This window comes from Equus caballus, chromosome 22, assembly GCF_041296265.1.
Source record: "Equus caballus isolate H_3958 breed thoroughbred chromosome 22, TB-T2T, whole genome shotgun sequence".
Classification (NCBI taxonomy): Eukaryota; Metazoa; Chordata; class Mammalia; order Perissodactyla; family Equidae; genus Equus; species Equus caballus.
In genome coordinates, this window is record NC_091705.1 from 21,401,791 (window position 1) to 21,413,133 (window position 11,343).

General features: G+C 43.2%; 1 long non-coding RNA gene across 1 annotated transcript; it reads left to right on the forward strand.

Moving 5' to 3' along the window:
- Positions 1 to 1,816: 1,816 nt before the first annotated feature.
- Positions 1,817 to 6,134, forward strand: LOC138920130 (uncharacterized). Its single transcript, XR_011430832.1, has 2 exons — positions 1,817 to 4,681; positions 5,289 to 6,134. It is a non-coding gene; the product is annotated as an uncharacterized lncRNA (long non-coding RNA).
- The last annotated feature ends 5,209 nt before the right edge of the window (positions 6,135 to 11,343 follow it).

Genomic DNA, 11,343 nt, shown 5'->3' on the forward strand with positions numbered 1-11,343 from the left:
CTCAGCTCTTTGAACTGTCTTTATGAGTCTTCTTGTAACTTGTTGAGTTTCTTTATGATAAGTAATTTGAATTCTCTCTCATTTAGATTGTAAATTTCTGTGACTTCAGGATTGGTTTCCAGAGACTTGTGATTTTCCCTCTGCTCTGAAGTGTTAATATAGGTCTTCATGGTGTTTGATGAAGTGATCCATTGCTGGTGCATTTTTGGTAGTATCAGTTCACAGAGTCCATATGCCACCACTGTGGGGAGCAGGAGCTGTGTTTTCTGATCCTGCCCTGTCTGCTGGAAGTTGTGTGAGCAGGGCTACTCTGTGTTTTCCCAGGCTGGCCACAGCCACTCTGCAGGTTGTGCTCGTGTGGGCAGGGCCTCTGCAGTGGGCCGTGTGTCAGGCACCATAGGCGGAGCTTCTGTGCTCAGCAGGGGACCAGCTGAGCTGCTGCCCACTAGGTGGGAGGGCATCTACCCAGAGGCTGACCTACCATTTGGTGGGTCTCATGGGCTGCTATGCGATGCAGGCAGGGGCACCTTCTGAGTGGGCAGTGTGCCTTCTCATCTGCACTGTGCTAGAGAGGAGGGGCACCTATGCAGTACCTGAGCCACTGCCACTCTGTGTAGGGTGTTCCCATGGGCAAGGCCACCACAGCATGTTGGGTGGTCTCACAGCTGGGCTGCAACTCTGAAAGTGTTCGCGCAGGCCGGCTGTCCCCACCTCTTCTTATAGTTGCACAAGGCGGCTGTGTGAGAATCTTCAAACTGGCTTACTGCTGCCAGGGAGGGGGAAGGGTGTACTTACTTAGTTCCACTGCTTCCCAGAGATCCAGTCCACCCACCTTCAGATGTATAGTTGTGTGGATCTCTCAGATGTCCTATTGTGCTGTGCAGGGAATCCTCTGCTGGTTAATGAATGTCCTTTTAGTTCTAGCTTAAAGGGGAGAGACTGAGGGAACAGCTCAGTCCACCATGATGCTGATGGTACTCTGATATGCCTAAGATGGTAGTTTTAAAAAACTTGTTATATATAGACATTTTACTGAGTTTTAGTAAAATTTCAGGAAATTGGTTGAGGGTTTTGAGCTAATGTATACACAGTTTTTCCTATTTGACATAATGGGAATAGGTTTCCTTTTGGCATTTTCATTAAGAACATCTGTTTTATAGGAACTGATTAGGGACATTATGTGGGAGATGTCTGAACTGAGTTAAAAAAGCAGGTTATGAACAACTTTTATACTGTACTGGTTAGCAGGACTTTGGCTGTATTGAATTCAAAATGGTGAAAATATTAATGAAATCTTATTATTTCACTTAAGAAGTTCAGAAATAGAGTATTTTGAGATGGCTGATTCGATGGCACGATGACATCATCAAGACTCAAGTTCTTTCCATATTTCTGCTCTGCCATCTCTAGGTCATTGGCTCATGCTCTTGATCTCATTCCCCTCATGGTCTCAAGATGACTGCCATTGTCCCAGGAGTGGCACACTGCTGACAATGTATAGAGGCAGAAGAGACTGTAAGCAGGTCCCTCATTGAGACTGAGGAAAACTTTCCCAGAACCTCCTCTGGCTTTCCCTTCGTTGTTCATGGCAAGAACTGGTTATATGCATCAGTGGCAGGGGAAATGAGAATATCACCAAGAGTTGAGATCAGTAGGTCTCAACCCCAGTTGCATACAAGCAATACCTGCAAAGTCTCGATGCGTGAGCCCACAACACACCAACAGTTTCTGGTGCAGCATCTCTGTGGGGGAGGCGGGCTGGGGCTGTGTGTATATTTTTAATTGCCTAGGTATTTTTGATGGGTAGCAGGGGTCGGAATTGCTCTTTCACACTAATCATAACTCATCGCCTGGGGCTAAGGAAGGGGCAATTTTCTCTGAAGCTCTTGGCCTGAGGAACGGTAGGGCCATTCGAAGAGAAAATGATGGGAAGTTTTGTTGTGTAGGCAAATGATAGTGTTTGGCATATATGGTGTGCTCCTATTTCTTTAGGTTAAAAAACTATATAAACATATATAAATACATAAAATGACATATATTCCGAAGACTATAGATCAAACTTTTACTAGTGCTTATCACAGTTGATAGTTGAACTTTTACAATGAACATGAATCACAGAATCAGAAAAACAATGAGGACACATACATTTTGGAAAAAAAGATTTAAAAAAAAGAAAAAAGAAGTTGTAAGGGATGAAATGCTGCTTTATCCCTGTGGGGTAACCTCTGTGGGGTGAGCCCAGTTCATTGTTCGGAACTCCTTGCTGTGAGCTTAGAATTTATTGTTGATCCCGCAAGGGTTCCTCTCTTTCCCACATGACCAGGAGAAAGGTAAACTCTGATCAGGACAGCCCCATTTCCTTTGCCAGTAATTGGTTTAGCCTGGGACATGCGATGTAATTGTGACCAATAAGATGTGAGGAGGCATCTGCTGGGGGTGTGGTGTGTATTTCTGTGAAATGTTTCTTTACTTTTCGAAGAAGCGCAGGACAAGAGAGTCTCCTCTTGCCCTAGACACATTCTTGACTATATGTGATGCCTAGATATTGCAGCCACCATCTTGTGATTATAGGTGGCAAAGTCCACACACTGATGATGGCAGAATGAAAATCCTTGGTAGCACATTTTTTTTTTAAGATTTTATTTTTTTCCTTTTTCTCCCCAAAGCCCCCTGGTACCTAGTTGTGTATTCTTAGTTGTGGGTCCTTCTAGTTGTGGCATATGGGACACCGCCTCAGCGTGGCTTGATGAGCCATACCGTGTCTGTGCCCAGGATTCGAACCGATGAAACACTGGGGCACCTGCAGCGGAGCACACGATCTTAACCACTCGGCCACAGGGCCGGCCCCCTTGGTAGCACATTTTTAAACTGGAAGTGTAACTTCCATACAATAAAGTGCACAGATCTTAAGTATACAGCTTGACAAATGTTTATGTACGTACGCACTCATGTAGCCACTACTAGATCAAGATGTAGCACATTTCTAGCACTCCAGAGGGCTCTCTCATGCCCCTTCCTAGTCAGTATCCAGTACCCACTGTTCTACTTCCTATCTCCATACATTGTTTTACGTGTTCTTGAGCTTCATATAAATGGATTCATATGGTACATGCTCTTTTGTGTTTGGCTTCTTTTGAGGAGCATATTTTTTTTTTAGATTCATTCATATTTTTATATCTATCAATAGTTTATCTTTTAAAAAAATCACTGTGTAGTGTTCCATTGGTACCACAATTTATTTATCCATTTTCTATTGATGGACATTTGGGTTATTTCCAGTTTTGGGCTATTATGGGAAAAAACCTTCTATGGACATTCTTGTACCTGTCTTTGGGTGGATATGTGTCCTCATTTCTCTTGTGTGTGTACCTAGGAGTGAAGTTCCTAGATCATGGGATAAATAGATATTTATTTAGCTTTAGTAGATTCTGCCAAACGGTTTTCTAAAGTGGTTGCACCAATTTTCACTCCCACCCAAAGTGGGCGAGATTTTCAGCTGTTCTACATTCGTACCAACACTTGGTATTGTCAGTCTTTTAAATTGTGTTCATTCTGGTGAGAGGCGTAGTGGTATCCTATGGTAGTTTTAGTTTGCATTTCTCTGATGACATTTTCAAGTGCTTTTTGGTCATTTCCTCTTCTAAGAGATGCCTGTTCAAGTCTTTTTCCCTTTTTAAAAGTGAGTTTTGTCTTTTATTTACTGATTTATTGAAGTTTATGTTCTGGACATAGGTCATTTGTCAGATATATGAAATGCAAATATCTTCTCTGAGTCTGTAGATTGTTTCTTCACTTGCTTGATAATGTCTTTTGAGGGGCATAAGTTCTTATAGTTAATGAAGTCCAAATTATCAATCTTTTGTTATGGTGGTTTTGGCACTCAGTTTCAGAGATATTTACTTATCCCCAAGATCATGAAGATATTTCCTGTGTTTTCCTTGAAAGACTGATTCTTTGAAACTTTGCGCTTAGGTCTGTGATCCACATCACATTAATTTTTATGTATGTTGTGGGGCAAAGATTCATTTTTTTCCTACAGATGATTTTCTGTATCGATATCCAATTTTTCCAGCCCAATGAATTGCAGTGGCACCCTTGTAAATCAAATGAACATACATGTTTCAGTTCATTTCTGGACTCTCAATTCTGTTCCATCAGTCTATTTGTCTATCCTTGTATCAGTACCACCCTGGCTTAATTACTGTAGCCATATTTTGAGCACTGACATCTGGTAGTGTAGTTCTTCTTCAAGGTTGCCCAGGTTGCTCTAGATCCTTTGTATTGCCATATAAATTTTCGAATTAGCTTGATAATTTCCATGCATAAACTTCATGTGAATTTGATTGTGATTGTATTAAATCTATAAGTCAATTGGAAGAGGATTGACAACAATGTTGAGTCCATGGTATATTTCTCCATTTATTTGGATCTCCTTCTTGATGACTTTATGGAACATCTGAATTAATTTAAGCAACCCTGGAGTTACCTTACCTTGGTCTTTTTGTTGTTATATAACAAGATTATAAAATGTATCATATAATACACTTTCCTTACTGCTTAAAGTCATTTTTTTCTTGTTAACTGCAGCCAAAAACATCTCAACTGATATAACGAACTTGCCCTGTAGTGTGATGGATTAAGCAGAAGGCTTAAATCTATGCTACTCTCTGTGTGGCCATGGGTAAGTCACCTAACCTTTCTGGGTCTATTTCCTTGACCGTGGAAACCTCATAAGCTTAGAAAGTTCTCTTTTTCACAAACTGGTGAGCATTGACTCATCTTTTTTGTCTCAATTTAAGTTTCACTTTCTTTGGAAAGCCTTCGGGGCTCTTCCAGTAAAATCTAGATATTCTTTTTCTATACTTGCCTCTCAAAGTGATCAGCACACTGTAATGTCATTATTTGCATGCTTGTCTCCATCAGTGCCTTGCAGGATCAGTTAGGGACTTGGTAGGGAACAGAAGGCACACTTGAAGGGCTTAATTGAAGAGAGTTTAATGATGAGACAATTACAGAGGAATAGATGGGATTAAGGGAACCCATAAGGGATGATGAGGCACCCCAGGGACTAGCCACAGAGGCAAGCCATTACCACTCTTGGGTCTGAAGAGTTGAGATGAAGGAAGTGTTACTGGAACCCAGTGAGACCTGTAGCTGTGGAGGAGGGGCTGCCCAGCAGATGCAATGGGTTATAAGGGAACATAGCCATTATGAGAACCAAGGGTATATGGGGAGAGGAGAATAGATCCTCCACCCTCTCTCTTCTCTCACCCTCTAATTTCCTTCAGCTCCCATTGGATCAACCTACCAGAAGTCAGAGGGCAAAGGAGTCTTGCTGATACAGTTTGTAGAGATCAGTCTTCTGGAGCGCAAAGTAGGGAAGCAAGAGACAGAAAATGGATATAGGAGAAGAAATAGACAATGGTCACAGACTTACCTTCAACATAAACTTCTTGAGAATGGACACTAAGTCCTTGAAAAAGAATGTTGCCATAGTGTTTTACACACCTGTTACAAAAATCCAAACATCATAGAAAATATGATTAACCCCTATTGGCCCCGAAAAATAGCCATAGCTATTTGTTATATAATATTTCAGATTTTATATACATGCACATTGAATATGTGGGCCTGTGGAAGATTGTATTTCTGAAAATGACCCCAGCAAAATTACTGGTCTTCCATGATCTCCCTGACGTTTTCACTCGCCATCATGAGGTGAACGTATTTCCCCTCCCCGGAAACTGGGAAGGGCTTTGTGATGGCCTTGACAGACAGAACGTGACAGAAGTGATGCTGCGTGACTTCCCAGGCTAGGTCATAAAAGGCATTACGGCTTCACTTGGAAATCTCTTTTTCTTGGGATTTATCCTGGGAACCCAGCCACCAGTTTATAAGGAAGCCCAGGTCACATGAAGGAGCCGCGTGCACGTGTTCCGGCTGATTGCCAGCTGAGGTTCCAGCTGATGGTCAGCATTAATTGCCAGGTAAGTGAAAGCATGAGCCTCTGGATGATTCCAGCTTCCAGAGTTGGAGCCACCTCAGCTGATGCTGCCCTGAGCGGAGTCCCTTATGTCCACCAAGCCCTGCCCACAGTGAAGATTTGTGAGCAAAATAAATGTGGCTTTTTTTGAGCCACTGGGATTTTGAGTAATTTATTATATAGTCATAACAACCAGAACAGAGGCAATATTAGAGGGTTATACTCTCAGGCTCTGGAACCAGACTTCTTGGGTTTGAATGTGGTCTCTGCCACATTTCCTGTGTAATATTTGGCAAGTTGTTCAAATCCTAATCCTCAGTTTCTTCTTCTGTAAAATGGGAACACTGATATTAAAAATCTCACAGAGAAGGATTAGTGTATAAACCAATCAGCTCAGTTCCCAGCACATATTAAATGATCGTAATTATTGATCATTGATTCCCTAAAAGACCTATAGGAAAGTTTGTTTGTCAAACAAAGCTAAGTGCATTAAACTTGCTGCAGAAAGGGAGAACACCTTGAAAAAGCCTTAGTAGTATAGTCATGCACCACATAATGACATTTCAGTCAACAGAGGACCGTGTATACAATGGCGGTCCCATAAGTTTATCATGGAGCTGAAAAGTTTCTGCCAACTAGTGACGTGGTAGCCGTTATAATGTCACAGTGCAATGCATTTCTCATGTGTTTGTAGTGATGCTGGTGTAACAAACCTTCAGGTCCCTAGGGGGTGTTCCTGGAGAAGGCAGTGTTATCATAGGAGATGACAGCTCCATGTATGTTATTGCCCTGAAGACCTTCCAGTGGGACAAGATGTGGCGGTGGAAGACAGTGACATTGACGGTCCTGACCCTGTGGAGGCCTAGGCTAATCTGTATGTGTTTGTGTCTTAGTTTTTAATAAGAAAGTTTAAAAAGTAACAAAAATTTAAAAAATTAAAAATAGAAAAAAGCTTATAGAATAAGGATATAAAGAAAGAAATTATTTTTGTATAGCTGTACAATGTACCTGTGTTTTAAGCTGTGTTATTATGACAGAGTCAAAAAGTTAAAAGAAGATTAAAGAGTTTGTGAAGTAGAAAAGTTACAGTAAGCTAAAGTTAATTGATTATTGAAGGAAGAAAAATATTTTTAAAGATATTTAGTGTAGCCTAGTGTACAGCGTCTATAAAGTCTACAGCGGCGTCCACTAATGTCCTAGGTCTTCATGTTCACTCACCACTCACTCACTGACTCACGCAGAGCGACTTCCAGTCCCGCAAACTCTATTCATGGTAAGTGCCCCATACAGGTGTGCCATTTTGTATCTGTTCTATATTTTTACGGTGCCTTTTCTATGTTTAGATACACAAATAGTTACCATTGTGTTACAGTTGTCTGCGTATTCAGTACAGTCACATGCTGTACAGGTGTGTAGCGTAGGGGCAATAAGCTATAGCATGGAGCCCAGTGTGCAGCAGGCTATACCATCTAGGTTTGTGTCAGTACACTCCAGGATGTTTGCACGTGACGAAATCGCCTAACAACAAATTTCTCAGAACGTATCCCATCCTTAAGCAACACGTGGCAGTATCTCAAAGTGAAGACATTGAGGAAGGATACTTCGAGGCTGTTAAAGGCTGCACTGGCTGGTTTTAAGGTGGGTCGTAGAAGTCAGGTAACTGGTGGGGACTGGGCAGAATTTATGACATGAGAGCTTTGGATTGGTGGCCCAGAGAGGCGAGGGCCTGGAAGAGAGTCTAGCGAGCAAGTTTTCTGTTCTGATAAGTAAAGTGTTTAGTTGATTCTGTCTTATCTTCCAAGAGCAGGTGTTTCCCGGAGCAAGCGGCTAAATTATTCCGTGGTCCCAGTAATTATTTAACACAGGGACAGAAAAGTATGTTGCTTTCAGTTCTCCTTATTATAAATCTTTTTTGTGGAAAAGGGCTCATAGCCTGCCTCACCTGTGATACTGAAACTTGCCTTTTCATTGAACAACACACTTGGATATCTTTCCTTATCAGCCACATCAATTCATTTTATCTTTTTAACATCTGTTTGATATTCACTTGTATAGATGCATCATGCATATTTGCCCTGTCACATATCAACAGACACTTGGCGTCTGTATGTAGTGGGGTGGGGGGCCCAGACCATCAGCACAGTGCCTGGCACAGAGTAGGCACTCAGAAGAGGTTTGTTATCGAAAGGAGAGAACCTGAGGTCTGTAAAATGCCGTGTACGTGTAAGGTATGGGTGAATGGTTGGGCTGCCCCATTACTGCATCTTATGCCACCTCAGTTTTGTCACCTGTATTAGGAATCATCTCAGGATGCACATGGCGTGCGGGAGATCCGCAAGTCCCTAGTGTGCCCAGTGAGGAATGGGGGAGGTTGCTGAGAGGCATGAAACAGTAAGCCTGCGGAGCCGTAGGGCAACCAGCTGAGGCTGGGCTGGGTGCGGGATGCAGCTGAGACTCAGAGGTGCTCAGGTGCCCAGGAGAGAGGTGGTGGCATTGAGTTAATGCCAGCGAGAACAGATCACCAGTTTCAGTGGCTGTGGAGTTTAGCAGCTCATGCCGTCAGGACACCACTGACCGGGCAAGGCATGGGCTACCTTGTGAAACCAGCAAGGACCCAAGAAGAGGACAAGGTCCACCTCTCCCCGTTTCCAGAAGGACGTTTCCCCTATATCCACATGTCATCTTGAGGAAAAGAAAGCTGAGGAGGAAATATTTGAAGAAAAAAAAGCAGCCCCTGTAGGGGTTTCTAATTGCTAACCAGACTCAACACTTATGAAAAAGAGGCTGATACAAAATGAAAGCATAGGTTTTCAGCCAGGGGTATTACCACCCAATAGCGGGTATTTGGAAATGAGTGGGGCAGTTCCCCTTACTTTTTTATTATGAAAATTTTGAAACAGAAAAATAAAAAGAATAATTGAACAAATATACATATATCCATCACTTAGATCTCTCAGTTATGTTTTTTTGCCATAATGGTTTTATCTATTTTTTTCTGACGTAGTTTAAAGTAAATTACAAACATCCTGACACTTCACCCCAAATGCATCTCTCAAAAATGACGTTTTTTCTGCATAATGCGGGGGCGTTCTCCGTTGACACTGGGGAGGGCTACTGGCAGTTACGTGGGCGAGGGGCAGGGATGCTAAATGCATGGTTTCCTTCAGCTCAAGGAAGAATTGTCTGGCCCAAAGCGCCCACAGCATCGTGTTGTGGACAGCCTACTCCACAGAAAGTCACACTTGTGTGGGAGTCTGTGTATGGGGTGGGCGGGAAGGGTGCGAACACATATTTATTCATTTTATATAGTTCTTTATTGTAAAAGTAACACGTAAACTGATAAGACGTGGGGACACCCACAACAAAAGTTATAAAGAGCAGCGGGGAAAAAAATCACGTATAATCCCATCCTCCAGGATCAACCACTGTTAACATTTGGCGTATTTCCTTCTAGTCTCTATCTTTTTACATAGTTGAGATAATAATATCTATATACAGTTTCGTGTCTTAGAAAGGCACCCTTCTAATTGGTTACTAAAAGTCTCCTCACCCCTGCCCACTTACCGCGACCTACCAGGGTGGGGAGCTGGAGAGCAAGAGGAAATCTGTGAAAAGTATGAAAAGTATGCCACGTTAAAAAAAAAATGAGTCTGATTTGTTGCTTGTTAATTTGCTTCCACCCGACCCACTTGTGACCTCAATTAATCCTCAGAATGACTTTATGATGTAAGCTTATCATGCCCACTTTCCAGATGAGAGACCTGAGGCTGAGGGAGCTCAGGAAGCCGCCTTAAGTTTCCACAGCCTGCGTACGTCACCATTCTGTCTTACAGCCCCTAGGACAACTCTGGCTGTCTGACCAGCTCTGGGGACAGGGGAGCAGAGATACTGGGGACATGGAGTAGGCACTTGACCCAGAGATCTTGGGAGATGAGAGAGTCACAGATTGTCTTCTACTGAGTCTTAAATAATGAGTAAGATTTATCCATTTTGGAAGGGGTCGCTTTTCCCTCCTTTGATCATCTACTACTTGGTCGGGGCATGGTTTGGAGAAGAAGAGCTTACCCATCTATGTCTGTGTATGTGTACCTGGAGCCAGTACCTGGAGTGAAAACGCAAACTACCTGTAGTAGATTAAAGATGGTTGCACATCCCTGACATTCTTTCCATTCAAGAGGAGGGATCTGTGTTCCTCCCCTTGAGTCTGGGCAGGCTCAGTGACTGCTTGACTAATAGAATACAGTGGAAATGAAGTTGTGCCCATTGTCAGCCGAGACCTTAAGAGACTTGAATCTCCACATTCTGTCTCTTGGAACACTTGCTCTTAGAACCCAGCACCAGGCTGTGAGGAAGCCCAAGCAGCCCTATGGAGAGGCCATGTAGATATAATGGCGACCACTGGTCCATAGCCCTGGCCGAACTCTTAGCCATCAGCTAACACCAACTTGCTACCCATGGGAGTGAGCCCCATGGATGTGAATCCTCCAGCCCTACTCAAACCTCCCCAGCTGATGCTGCACGGAGCAGAGATGAGCCAACCCTGCTAAGCCCTGCTCAAATTGCAGATTTGTGAGGGAAGTAATTGATTGTTTTTATTTTAAGCCGCTATGTTTTGGAATGATTTGTTATGCATTATTAGATAACCAAAATACCACTATTTTCTGAGCTGATCTAAGGCAAATTTTATGTGAATCCTTTCACACATACTGTCTCCTTTAATCCTCATTCTTCCCTCTAAGGTAAGAAAAACAGTAGCTCACGGTTATTGAGTGCTTGCTATATACTCGGTGCAGTTTGAAATCCTTTTCCTGTGCCAATTCATTTAATTGTCCCAATGTTCTGCCACAAGCCCAGCTGGGCTATGGCGGTGGGATATCGTGCTGAGAGAGCAAAGAAATGACCTGGAGACTGCGAACGAGACATATGGGTTTATTGGGTCCTACTTACAGGAGAGTGTCCAGTGGCGGCTAGCTGGATGGAAGTATGCATACACCCGCAACCGCCCCCTAAAAGAAGCTTGCTTAAGTAGGCAGAGGAATGAAGGCTGCATGCTTGCCAAAGGGCTGTCCTTGGTATGACCAGCATTCTCAGGAAAAGTAGCTCACATGGAGGGGCTCTGTGTACCCGTAAGACGCAATGTTCTTCTCGTGGGATAAGGGAGGATCCGGGCTGGCCAGGCCCAGATCACTACAAATCCCAGTAGCTGGGCTGCCTGCCCAGAAGGGAGCTAGAAGGACACATGGTTGCAATGGGCCTGGGGGTTTCTGCTTAGCAAGCAGGGCTCAGGCCCTACACCCAACAACCTTGATTCAAAGATACTACTATCCTCATTTTACAAATGTGGAGACAGGCATGGAGAA